We start from the raw sequence: 13,313 nt of genomic DNA on the forward strand, positions 1-13,313 counted from the left end.
CTATTAGCACATGTAGGCATAGGTCAGAAGATCTTCTCTCTAATTTTATGTTTTTCAAAATCCATGTTGTTGCAGAAAAATTTATTTGTTTCATTTGAACAAAGCAATGGCTAGAGGTATTTATAATTATTCCGCTGCTTATTAAAATTAGCATTTGATTTATATTATGCTAACATGGTGGATATAACCTCAAAATATTCATAGTAATCAATGCTCACAAGAAACACCCTTATGTTTTTTATCCTATAATTCAATGAGCATAACAATCAAGTCAGCAAACATTAAAAAAACATAAATTATAAATCCAATATATATATTTTACAAATTCATAACATAAAAAACATAAATTGTCTAAATATAACTTATTCATAACTTAATGTTAATGGCGTTGTTTTGTGTTGAATATATTAACTATAATATATATAAAAAAAATTATATATATATATATATATATATATATATAAAGGTTGCACTCACTTACCTAAAACCGCTATTCGCATCCGCACATGCGAATAATATTTTTTGCTAACTACATTCACATGTGTAGATAACAAATACAGTTAATATCTGCTTGCATATATACTCATAATTTTGAGCATCTTAAAATTATTTTAACTAAACATAATTGCCTAAGGAAAAGGGTGTTAGCGCGAAAAACTATAAAGCAAATAATGTATCAATCTCCCCATTCCTCGAATTTCTTCATTTCACATTAAGCAATGATTGCATTGAATAGGCTCCTTTCTATTTCATTTGGCCAATTTTACCCCCTAAAATAAAGGACTATGGCTAGTTGAACATCAAATTAAAGAAATATGGCCGTTCGCATTCTTTTGGAAATGAAAGTCATGTGATAATACTATCACATTTTAGTAGCTAACATAATCAATGTCATGTGAGCTGTCACGTCAATTTGTAAAAGTAATATTTGCCATATAATCTATCACGTAACGTGACAATTCACATTTTAATGCTGCCACGTTAATTTGTAAGAATTTTATATTAAAAGTTATAATACCCTTAGTGATAATTATAATCGATCTTTTATATAGACTCAAAGTACAAAGAGATAATTGAAACCTAAAAAATAGAAATAATATCTCATCAACCCTTATCAAATCCTAAAGATTCTATCACATCAACTAAACCGAACATCTCACCTTATGATATACTCTATCATGCTCCATGAAACACATGGTAATTTGTAAGATTAGCATTTTTTTTTTTTTTTAAAAAAAAAAAAAAAAGGTTTAAGACACGTAAAATATTTGAATAATTAGTGATTTTTTTTTTATATGCCTAAGATAATGTAAAACAGACTCAAGAAGAAAAAGAATGTTGCTCTAATACAACAACGTCATACATGTAAAAGGGAATCTCCTCTATCCAAACCTTATCTAATACAACAGACTCTTAAAGGATTTATATATAGAGAGTAAAGTAATGTTACTCTTTACACTTATTTATTATATTCATTTTACGCTGACTGATGTAGCGTGTTTTAAGCCACTTAAAACATAGCACGCCAGCCGATGTGAAATGTGTGTGAAGAAAATTAGGAAAAATATACAGACCCCCCTTGAACTACCACGCAATTTGCGATGTCTCCCCTCCCTCCCAAAAAAAAAAAAAAAAAAAAAAAAAAAAAAAAAAAAAAAACTACTAAGAAATTGCAATGCACTCCTTTTGTCCCGCAAAAACACAAAAATACTCCTATAAATTTGAAAAAGAAAAAGCCACATTGGCCATGGGTCATGCATGCACGCAATTTTTATTTTTTTAAAAAAATCTAATTTATTATTTTTTTTAATTAACTGTATTTTTGTAATTTTTAATGAATGTGGCATGTTGTCTTTTAATGACACTCTTAGAAAATAGACGTTATACACGTATATTTTTTGTACATCTTTTTTATTTAAAATTAATTATTGAATCTGTAGACTTTAAAGATTAAATATAATTAACTTAAATAAAAATTACAAATTAACCGTATTTTTGTAATTTTTAATGAATATGGTATGTTGTCTTTTAATGACACTCTTAGAAAATAGACGTGATACACATATATTTTTTGTACATTTTTTTTAAAATTAATTATTGAATCTGTAGAATTTAAAGATTAAATATAATTAACTTGAAAAAATTACAAAAAATATAGGGAAAATTGCATCGTTGGTCCCTGTGGTATGCCATAATTATTTTTTACTCCCTATGGTTTAAAAAGTTCATGGGAGGTCCTCGTGGTATGCAATAATTACAAATCGATCCCTGGCGTCAAATTCTGTTAAAATTATTAACAGATTCCGTCAAATGCCACGTCAGCGACACGTGTCGCCAATAAGATGGCGACACGTGTCCATCTTAATAAAAAAATATAAATTTATTAAAAAATAAATAAAAATACTTAATTTTTTTTTTTTTTTTTTTTTTTTTAAAAAAAAAAAAAGCTGAAAGGGTGGCCGCGCGCCACCCCCAATGGCCGTAGGGGGTGGCCCTGGAAGATCCGGGGGTGGCCTTTATTTATTTTTATTTTTAAAAAAAAATAAGTATTTTTATTTATTTTTTTAATAAATTTATATTTTTTTTATTAAGATGGACACGTGTCGCTGGCGTGGCATTTGATGGAATCTGTCAAAAATTTTAACAGAATTCGACGCCAGGGATCGATTTGTAATTATTATATACCACGAGGACCTCTCATGAACTTTTTAAACCATAGGGAGTGAAAAATAATTATGGCATACCACAGGGACCAACGGTGCAATTTTCCCAAAAATATATAATACATATAAAAAATCATTTCTCTTTAAAAAAAAATAGATAACACTCTTAAAAAACAGCTAGTTTAAAAGAATTCCTACCAACCACCGATGGCGTAATACTAAAAGTCGATAGTAGAAATCATGGGAAATGATAGACAGGGGACGGTTGTCCGTCTCCTGTCCATGTTTTAATATTAAAATAATATATTATATAAACAAAAAATGAAAAAATCAGAAAGGATAAATGAAAAAAAATATATAATATATTATTTTAATATTAAAACATGGACAAGGGACGGACAACCGTCCCCTGTCTATCATTTCCCAATAATCACACTTATCCAACTGGAAAAAGAAGAAGATGTCGGCTACAGTTAAAAAAAAAAATCCAAGTGAAAAACCAAAACCAAAAGCAAAAGCAAGTTGCTTGACTTGACTTGACTCGGCCCTCAGACAAGATTTTGTCGAAGTTACCAGGCATTTAATTTTTGACCAATTTTTAATTTTTTGGGTTTGTTTGAAAAATATAATGCAACACCAAAAAAAAAAATATAAAATCAAAAAAGAAAAGAAAAAAATGATGGATATGATCTCAAAATATTCATAGTAATCAATGCTCACAAGATATACCCTTATGTTTTTTATCTCATGATTTAATGAGCATAACAATCAAGCCAACATACATTAAAAAAAAAAACATAAATTATAAAACCAACACACACACACACACACACACACACACACACACACACACACATATATATATCTTCATTATTATTATATCTCTTCACACACTCACCTTCTCGTTCTCATCTCATTATTATCACTTGCTTCCGTTTTCCAATCTTTAAGCCTTATTAGAAAGAAAAGTTCATTGATGGATTACCTTCATTATTTGCTCACAAAATTAAAGATGAACTTGTTGATCCTATCACTGGATCTATTGGTTATGAAGACTTAACTTATGGTGCTTTGTTTTCAATTATTAAAAAACTTGGCATTAAAATGTGTGTTGATCAGAAAATGATAAGACAACAATTAAAAAATGCTAAAAAAGCTAAGTATGAAATGGATAATTTCTGTGAACAATTTGGTTTGCCTCCCATTGCTCCCTCTAGGAGACATAGAAAGAAACCATATAAGTTTCTAAGAAAAAGATCACATCATACTAAAAGACGTTATGTTAAGTCTGAAAGACCTAATAAAATATTTAGAAAGCATAGGCGGTCAAAAAATGTTAAACCTTCTAAAGGGAGATGTTTTAATTGTGGTAAAAAAAAAAAAACACAAACACACACACACACACATATATAAAGGGTGCATTCACATACTTAAAATCACTATTCGCATCTGTACTTGCGAATAGTATTTTTGTTAACCGCATTCATATGCGCGGATAACAAATACGAGCAGTTAATATCTACACGCATATACACTCCTAATTTTGAGCATCCTAAAATTATTTTAACTAAACACAGTTGCATAAATGCACTAGCAGCAGTTACCCAACCATTTTCTCTAAAAATTTAGGGAACAAAATTACTTTTTGCTTACCTATAAAAAAAATTTCACAATAAATTCCCTTACCTTTCCATATATCAATTAAATACTCTTTTTTACTCTTATTTTATTCTTTTTTCTCTTTCCTACTTTTTGTCATTTTATTCTACCAACCAACTATTTTTTCTCTTTTTGACTTCTTGTCAATTTTTTATTATTATAAAGTATATTGGGTAGCTACGGTGCTACCCAATACATAGAGAAACATTGTAACTACCCAAAGGAAGCATGTATAATTAGGACATTTGCTATGGGAGCTATTTTGAACCTTTTTCTTAATTTTATTTTATTTTTATTTATATTTAGGGAAGGGAATCATTATAGGGCATCTACTACTAGTGTTTTAAGGAAAATGGTGTTAACGCGAAAGACTAAAAAGCAAATAATGTATCTCTCCATTCCTCGAATTTCTTCATTTCACATTACGCAATGATTGCATTGAATAGGCTCCTCTTTATTTCATTTGGACAATTTTAACCCCCCCCCCCCCCCCCCCCCTTCACACACACACACACACAAAATAAGGGACTACGGTTGGTTGAACATAAAATTTTGACGATGGTGAAGAAATATGGTAGTCCACATTTTTTTTTGAAGATGAAAGCCACGCGAGAGTTAACATTTTAGTTGCTAAGATAAAATAAATGTCAATGAGCTGTCACGTTAATTTGTAAACGTAATAATTGTCGTAATCTATTACATAACGTGGCAATCCACATTTTAGTGTTGCCACATAAACTAACATGTTAATTTATAAATATTTTATAATAAAAATTGTAATACTTTTAGTGATAATTATGATCGATCTTATATATAGACTCAGAGTACAAAGAGATAATTGAAACTTAAAAACTATAAATAATATCTCATCAACCCTTATCAAATCCTAAAGATTCTATCACATCAACTAAACCGGACATCTCACCTTATGGTATATACTCTAACATGCTCCATGAAACACACGGTAATTTGCAAGTTTAGCATGTTTTTCTTTAAAAAATAAAACATAAAAGAAAAATTGTTGTCGCCACAAGCAACAATATATAGGGAAATAGTAAAGAATCTGGCGGTGGTAACTCAATGGTCACTGAAAAGATCCACCGAAAAAATCAAATCAAAATGATTGCAAATACTCAAATGATAAATTTTGCCGCTAAAACTAATAAATTCTGCTTTTTAATAAATAAATAAATAAATAAAAGATTTAAGACGCACTTAAAATATTTGAATAATTAATGATTCTATTGATATGCCTAAGATAATATAAAACAGACTCAAGAAGAAAGAGCATGTTGCTCTAATGCAACAACGTCATACATGTAAAGGGGAATCTTCTCTATCCAAACCTTCTATGTATTATCACCCAAGTTGACCACTGTCATTATGGCAGGATTCTAGTCAGAATGGTCGTCTTCTGGCCTATTTGTTGGAATCCAGACGTTCTATGCCAGATTTCGGCACAAATGCCAGATTCCAGCCACTTTTACTAAAATTCGGCCAACCAGATTCTGACGAAAACTGTCCGGATTCTAGCTATAGTGGCCAGAATCCGGTGAAAGTGACCGGAATCCTGCCAGTCGGTGACGAAATCTTGTCACCAGTAATTTTTATATTATTTTACATTAAGATTTATATGTTCCGCATAAAAATTAATTTTTATAAGTTAATATGATTGAATGAAAATATAAAAAATATTTGTGATTTTTCATACACGCTAAACATCGAAAAATACTTTCGGCGAAAAACATTTTCTTGGAAAATGCGATGGAAACCATTTTACATCGAAACAAACGGAGCATTAATATCTCTTTCCTTGGAAGTTCATGATCAATGCAATGTTTGTGCCTTTGTTCACCTCAAGTTCAATAAGTTTAATTAAAATTGATAATATCTATTTTAGAATTAAGATTTGAAAATTGGTTAATGTATATTTACATTGGTGAGCCAGAAATGACTTTAGTAGGGACGACATTAAAATAATGAAATAATATTTTTATTTTTATATATTATGTTTTAATAATATATATAAAAATATGATAAATACAATTTATAATAAAAATAAAATATTTTATAACACAATATATCTCTTCACAATATAAAATATTGAGAAAAATGATAGGTACCACTATCTTGCCCGTTTTATGTACATTTCCAAACATTGGATGATCAAATTCAATGATGAATTTGTAAAAATGATGAATAAAAGTGTACAAGCAGTTGATATTGTGGTTGTTACATGTTAATAACCGTTTCGCTTATACATTCTTAGAGATAAATAGAAAATGGGTAAAAGAATGATGTGTAACAACTCTCAAATATTTATCCTTTATGAAGCTTATATGACCCATAATTTATTTGAGGCTTATCCTTTTATCCTTTATGAAGTTTATATGACCCATAGTTTATTTGATGCTTATCCTTTTATCCTTTATGATGCTTATATGACCCATAATTTATTTGATGCTTATCATTTAGACCTTGCTTTATTTTTGTCCACTCAAATTTACTGCCGTCCAAAAACCCTAAGTTTCATTCGTACAAACTCAATCGACCAAATTTACTGCCACAAATTGTTTTAATTCTTAATTAACCGAATTAATTGACTTAAAAAATTCAATTTTTCCCTCACCTATATAAGTCTTTTGAGCCATGATTTTCATAAGATGTGAAGGTAGAGGTGAAACCATACACCCTTTAGGTTGGGGCACTAGCACCCCAAAATTTTAAAATATCTTTTAAATTTTTATATTTTTCAACGAGATGGACTCGATCTTCAAAATTAACTTTTGCCTTCCATATTTTTCTATTTAGTTTTACCTTCCCAAGCCTAAACTCAAACACAAACCTTCCCTTTATACTCATTAAATCACAGAAAAACTTTCAGCCATCAAAGTTTCGAGTTGTAGAGAAAATTCTATAGAAGAAAGGTCAGAATTTTGGAACTACTGCATTAGTAGACAATCAAATCGTTTATAAAGTATAAGTCAAGTTCTTTATTTCAAAGGTTTAGTAAGTATAGACTGGTTGCATGTAATTGTAATTGTAATTTATTTTTTATTTTTTATAATTGATAATTCCATGCGGTTGGCTAACACTAGAATGATATTACTTTCTTTTCAAGAATTCAAGTCAAATCCTGAGCTTACTGCCTTTATTGTTCGTATATTTCCAGTTGAAGATGTTTTGAACGATCTTGGATTTTTTATTTCAAATTTTTATAATACTGGGTTTGAAAAGAGATACGTTGCACATTATTGATCGAAGACTCAGTGATCTACCCATCATCCACCAACGAAGATACTCAAAGATTATATTAAATTTGAATAATTTGCATAGGCAAGGAGTTCACCTCTCATCTCCAACACTATCATCCACCTACTACGAAGATATTTAAGATCAGTGTTAGATTCAAAGTTACTTTGATCTTGTGTATCTTCGTTGATGGATGCAGATGAGGTGCACTCCTTGTCTATCACTGAATCTTCAATATAATACACATCATTATCTTAAGTAGATATGGGACGCACAACAACCCCAATCAACAATTAAAAAGATGATGATCATGAATACTACTTTTCCACAACAATCCAACCAAAAGTCAGGACTTGACTTGACCCGGTCTATACGCCTTTTTAAGAAAAATGTTAGATTTACAACACCAATACAACAACTGCACAACAACCCCTCACATGAGGGTGGGACCCACCCTCATGTGAGGGGTTGTTGTGCAGTTGTTGTATTGGTGTTGTGTAAGAATCAAATCCCCCTTTTTAATATTATATTTTAATGGCAGATTGCTTTTCCTTCTCCCCACCCCCACACGAAATTCAAAAAATAAAAAATAAGGTCATTTTTTAATAGAAAAAAGACAAAGGATAATTTTGGTTTCTCAATGATCAAAACAAGATTATTTTCGAAATATTTTGGTAAAATTTAATTTTTCATCTAATATAACTGTCAAAACTGAGGGATAGATAAAGTTGCAACAGATTGCTAGTTTAAAGGATTTTTTTTCTTTCTTTCTAATTATCAAATTATAACACTTATTAGTTCACACAAGCTTCTTTTTAATATTGAGTTTGTTAAGTGTAATAGCCTCACTTAACGGCAGAATTTATTAAGCGTATAATCCCATTTAAACGCAAGGTTGTTGAGTGTTTATTAATAACTACCGCTCAACTACTTGGATCATGAAATAAACCCTTTTCTCAAACTTTTTTTTTTTTTTTTTCATTTCACAAAACCTATTCTTTTCCTTCTAAAAACTTATTTCCTTTAAAACCTCTTTTATTTCAAAATTCCTTTTTCTTTGGGTAGCAGGCTCCAATTTGGTAGAAGAAATCCAAGAAACGATTGGAGAAATGGAAGCACTAGAGCATTTGAATTTGTCAAGGAACAATTTGAGCGGAAAAATCCCGAGCAGTTTGTTTATGCCAAACAATTTGAGTAAAGTGTACCTTTACAATAACAAATTGTCTGGGGAGATTCCTCGGGTGGTTGAGGCTTCAAACATAGATTGTATTGATCTATCCGAGAATTACTTGATCGGGACAATACCCAATGATTTTGGAAGACTCGCCAAATTGTCGGGTCTGAGTTTGTTTATCAATCAATTATCTGGAAAAATTCCAGATAGCATAAGTCGTTTTCCGGGCTGATAAATATTAAACTGTTTAACAACAATTTATCAAGTACTTTGTCTCAGGACTTTGGGAGGTATTCTATGCTTAAAGAGTTTCAGGTGTCGTCTAATAGGCTTACTGGCCGGTTGCCAAAACACTTAGGTGATAATGGAAGATTGGTAGGAGTGGTAGCTTTCAACAACGACCTCAGTGGTCAACTGCCCCAGTCGCTTGGAAATTGCAACAATTTGATAGTTCTTAATGTTCATAATAATAGGTTTTCGGAGAATGTTCCTAATGGCCTATGGACATTATTGAATTTGAGCATCTTGATGTTAAGCAACAATTTTTTTACAGGTGAGCTTCATGAGAGATTGTCACGCAATCTTTTTCAATTAGAGATCAATCATAATAGGTTTTCGAGTAATATTCCCGCAAGATCGTACAGTGTCTTCCTAGAGAAATTTGGTGTATTTCGACACCAGCAATAACCTCTTAAATGGTACAATTCCTCGAGAGCTAACAACCCTTCCTCTTTTGATAACTCTTTTTCTTGATAAAAACAAACTCTCAAGTAAAATCCTGACTTGAGTGTTTTCCTGAAAGAATTTGGTGATTTTCAACGCTAGTAATAACCTCTTAGATGGCCCAATTCCTCAAGAAATAGCAGTTCTTTCTCAATTAACTTCTCTTTCGCTTGCTAACAACCAACTCTCGGGTAAGACTCCGACAGGAAGTTCTCGACGTTAATAATAACCTCCTAAATGGCACAATTTCTCAAGAAATAACAGCTCTTCCTAATTTAACTATCCTTTTGCTTGATCAAAATCGACTCTCAGGCTCTCTTAATTCCTTCAAATATTCTATCATGGAAATCGCTGACTACCCTAAACCTTTACAGAAATGCAATCTCTGGACAAATTCCAGAGGACTTTGGTTCATTAGCAGGCCTTACTGATTTGGACTTGTCAGAAAACCAAATGTCTGGTCAAAATCCAGTGCACCTTGGCCGCCTAACAGGGATTTTTCTCAATCTCTCTTCCAATCATTTGACTGGGAGGATCCCAATTGGATTCGATAATGATTAATGATGTATATGCAAGAAGCTTCTTGAACAATCCTGGTCTTTGTGCTTATAGCTCATCAGTAAACATTGACAAATGCAATTCCAAATCAAGCAAAATTTCTGTTCGATTTTTTGTTTTGATAATATGTTCGGTGATAGCAACACTTCTACTAGCTTTATTCTTCGTGATCAGCATTTTCATGAGAAGAAAGCAAGGATTGGATTTGACTTGGGAGCTCGCCTCATTCAACAGGCTGAATTTTACGGGATCAGACATTATGTCAGGAATGACAGAAAATAACGTGATAGGCCGAAGTGGATCAGGGATGGTATACCGTGTTGCAGTGAATCATTCACGTGATATTGTTGCTGTGAATCCTTCGCGTGCTATTGTTTCTGTGAATCCTTCGCATGATATTGTTGCTGTGAAGAGGATTTGGAATAGTGGAATGCTAGAACAGAGGCTTGAAAAACAATTTCTTGCAGAAGTTAAAACACTGTGTTCCATACGACATTCCAAGATAGTGAAGTTGCTCTGTTTTATCTCCAGTGAGGATTCAAAACTTCTTGTCTACAAGTATTTGGAAAATGGTAGCTTGGATCTATGGCTGCATAGGAAGAGTGGAGCATCAACTTTCTCAGATTCAGTCCAGCAAGTCAACCTGGATTGGCCTAAGAGGTTGCAGATAGCAGTTGGTGTTGCCCGTGGACTCTCCTATATGCACCATGACTGCTTACAACCCATTGTTCATCGAGATGTGAAGTCAAGCAACATTCTTTTAGATTCTGAGTTTAATGCAAAACTCGCTGATTTTGGTCTTGCCAAGATGTTAATCAAACAGAGAGAATCTGCTACAACGTCAACTGTGGCTGGCTCTTTCGGCTACATAGCTCCAGGTGTGTGACATAATAATTTTTAAGCTCTATTTTGATTATGGTGTTTGTTTCTCCATTTTTTCCATCAGCAGGAGTTGAAGTTAGGTGTTTGTTGTTTGTTGTTGACTTGAATGCCAGAGTATGCTCAAACGGGACGAGTTAATAAGAAGATTGACGTTTATAGCTTTGGGGTTGTCCTTCTGGAACTGTCAACTGGAAGAAAAGCTTATGATGGTTGATGAAAACACATCACTTGTCCAATGGGCATGGCGACAGATTCAGGACAGCAAGACTATAGTTGATGTCTTGGACGAGGAGGTAATTAGGAAACCCTGCAACTTGGATGAAATGTGCTTCGTCTTCAAACTTGGAATCTTGTGTACATGTACGAATCCTTCTAAAAGGCCGTCCATGAAAGAGGGTTTTGAAGAATCTGCTCCGAGCAAACCCAGCCCCAAATCGTGGCTCTTCAGGTCCAAATGAACCGCACAGTAGATCGGGCCAAAGGCCCACCTGTCAAGTATGTGGCAGATTGGGCCACACAGCTTTGGTCTGCTACCACAGGTTTGATCAAACCTATCAAGCTGATGGGTCAATCCCACAGCCAACACTGCTGCCGCGGCACAATCTTGGGACCTAAATTGGTACCCGAATATCGGTGCTACCCATCACATCTCTTTCGACCTAAGCAACCTAAGTATTCACTCGGAGGAATATGATGGCCTCGATCACATTCAAGTGGGCAATGATACTGGACTGACGCAAGAAAATCAGTAGTTGAGTTATCAGATATTGAATTAATGATAGATATTTTAGTGCCATTAAAAATATTTTTGGCTTTTCTTTTTCTTTTTCTTTTTCTTTTAATTTTAAACAAATCTCTTTTCCACCCGTGATGTGAGATACTAGTTGTCTGTCTTTGATTGTGTTTTTCAATTATTAGTTTGTTTTTGTTTTTGTTTTTGTTTGTCTGTTTCTTATTCCCTGTAATTTGTTCTTTTTGCAGTACTTATTAAAAAAAAAAAAGAGCATTCGCAAAAGACTTTCGTATGAAGATTATTTGTTCCATTTGGAATTGATGCATAAGAAGAATTTTTCTCTGAATTTGGCAGAATTTATTGTTCATAGTAGGCATTGATTTTTGGTGCAAAGATGAATTATTGATTTGTCCTGATAATATTATTTTTGAGGCTAAAGAATAGAAATAGTTGAAGAGGGGCACTTGGACAGAAGATCTAGGGAAATGATTTGTGGAAGACAAGTAACCGTCCCTCAACCCCCTCTTTGTATTAAACAAATGAGTTTTAATGCAAAAATATCTTTTGATGTGACTTCAAAAAACATTTTTGCATTAAAACTCACTTATGTAACAAAAAGAGGGGGCAAGGGGACGGTTTCCCGTCCCTTGGATATCAGGGCTCAAAGATCAAAGATGACGGTTTGGAAGAATATTAGTAAAAGAAAAAGATAATACGTTGAACACTATTATTCAGATCACACTTGCTAATTATTTTGTTATGAAAATTTCATCTCATACATTATATAGTTTTCTGAAAAACCGCTATCCGCATATGAGGTAACGCCAAAACGTCATTTTAGTGAATTTAATTAAATATATATAATATATATTATATATAAAGAGTATATAGATGCGGTTAATAACTTCATCTGCATACCCTAAAAACTGTTATGCGAACGATTATTTTTGTTAATCACTTTCATACATTAGAATAATAAATATGCGCAGATGGCATATGCAAGGAATTATTATCGGCCACATTTTCACTCTACCTAATATAACGTGAACAATGGAAAAGGTGGCATTGAACATTCAAAGGAAATAGACACTTAATTGGGATGGACTAGGACAGAAGCCTTTGTGGCATTGAACATTCAAAGGAAAGAGACACTTGGGATGGGCTAGGACAGAAGCCTTTGTGGCATTGAACATTCAAAGGAAAGAGACACTTGGGATGGACTAGGACAGAAGCCTTTGTGGAAGCATGGAAGTTCGACAAAAATTGGTGGAAGACTACAATTCCACGCACTTTTAACTGGCACACGTTTGTTTCACCACTTTTCCAGTCAAATTTTTGTTTGTATTAATACATTTCCAGTCAATTTTCACCTTCCCCACCCCCCCCTAAAAAAAAAATACAAAAAGTTAAAATAAGATGACCATTTCTATTCATTTCTTTAGTATCAAAATAGAAATGATTACAATACCCTAATTCTAAAAATCATATCAAAAAAATTGATTTTTTTGAGAAAATGATCTTTAGAGCTATTCCATTTTCAAGAGAGCTATTTCTACCCGAAGGAGAGTAGAGGGTTACCAAACGGTGCCGATATCTCTCGGCACAACAGCATGCAGGAGGCATTAAAAGCTGCCCCAACCACAACAAAATACAAACAACACCCAAATCA

General features: G+C 32.6%; 1 pseudogene; it reads left to right on the top strand.

The window, feature by feature from the left end:
• Positions 1 to 8,683: 8,683 nt before the first annotated feature.
• LOC133857482 (receptor-like protein kinase 5) lies at positions 8,684 to 11,712 on the top strand (annotated as a pseudogene).
• Positions 11,713 to 13,313: the final 1,601 nt, after the last annotated feature.

Source organism: Alnus glutinosa, chromosome 14 (genome assembly GCF_958979055.1).
Source record: "Alnus glutinosa chromosome 14, dhAlnGlut1.1, whole genome shotgun sequence".
In the NCBI taxonomy this organism is placed as follows: domain Eukaryota; kingdom Viridiplantae; phylum Streptophyta; class Magnoliopsida; order Fagales; family Betulaceae; genus Alnus; species Alnus glutinosa.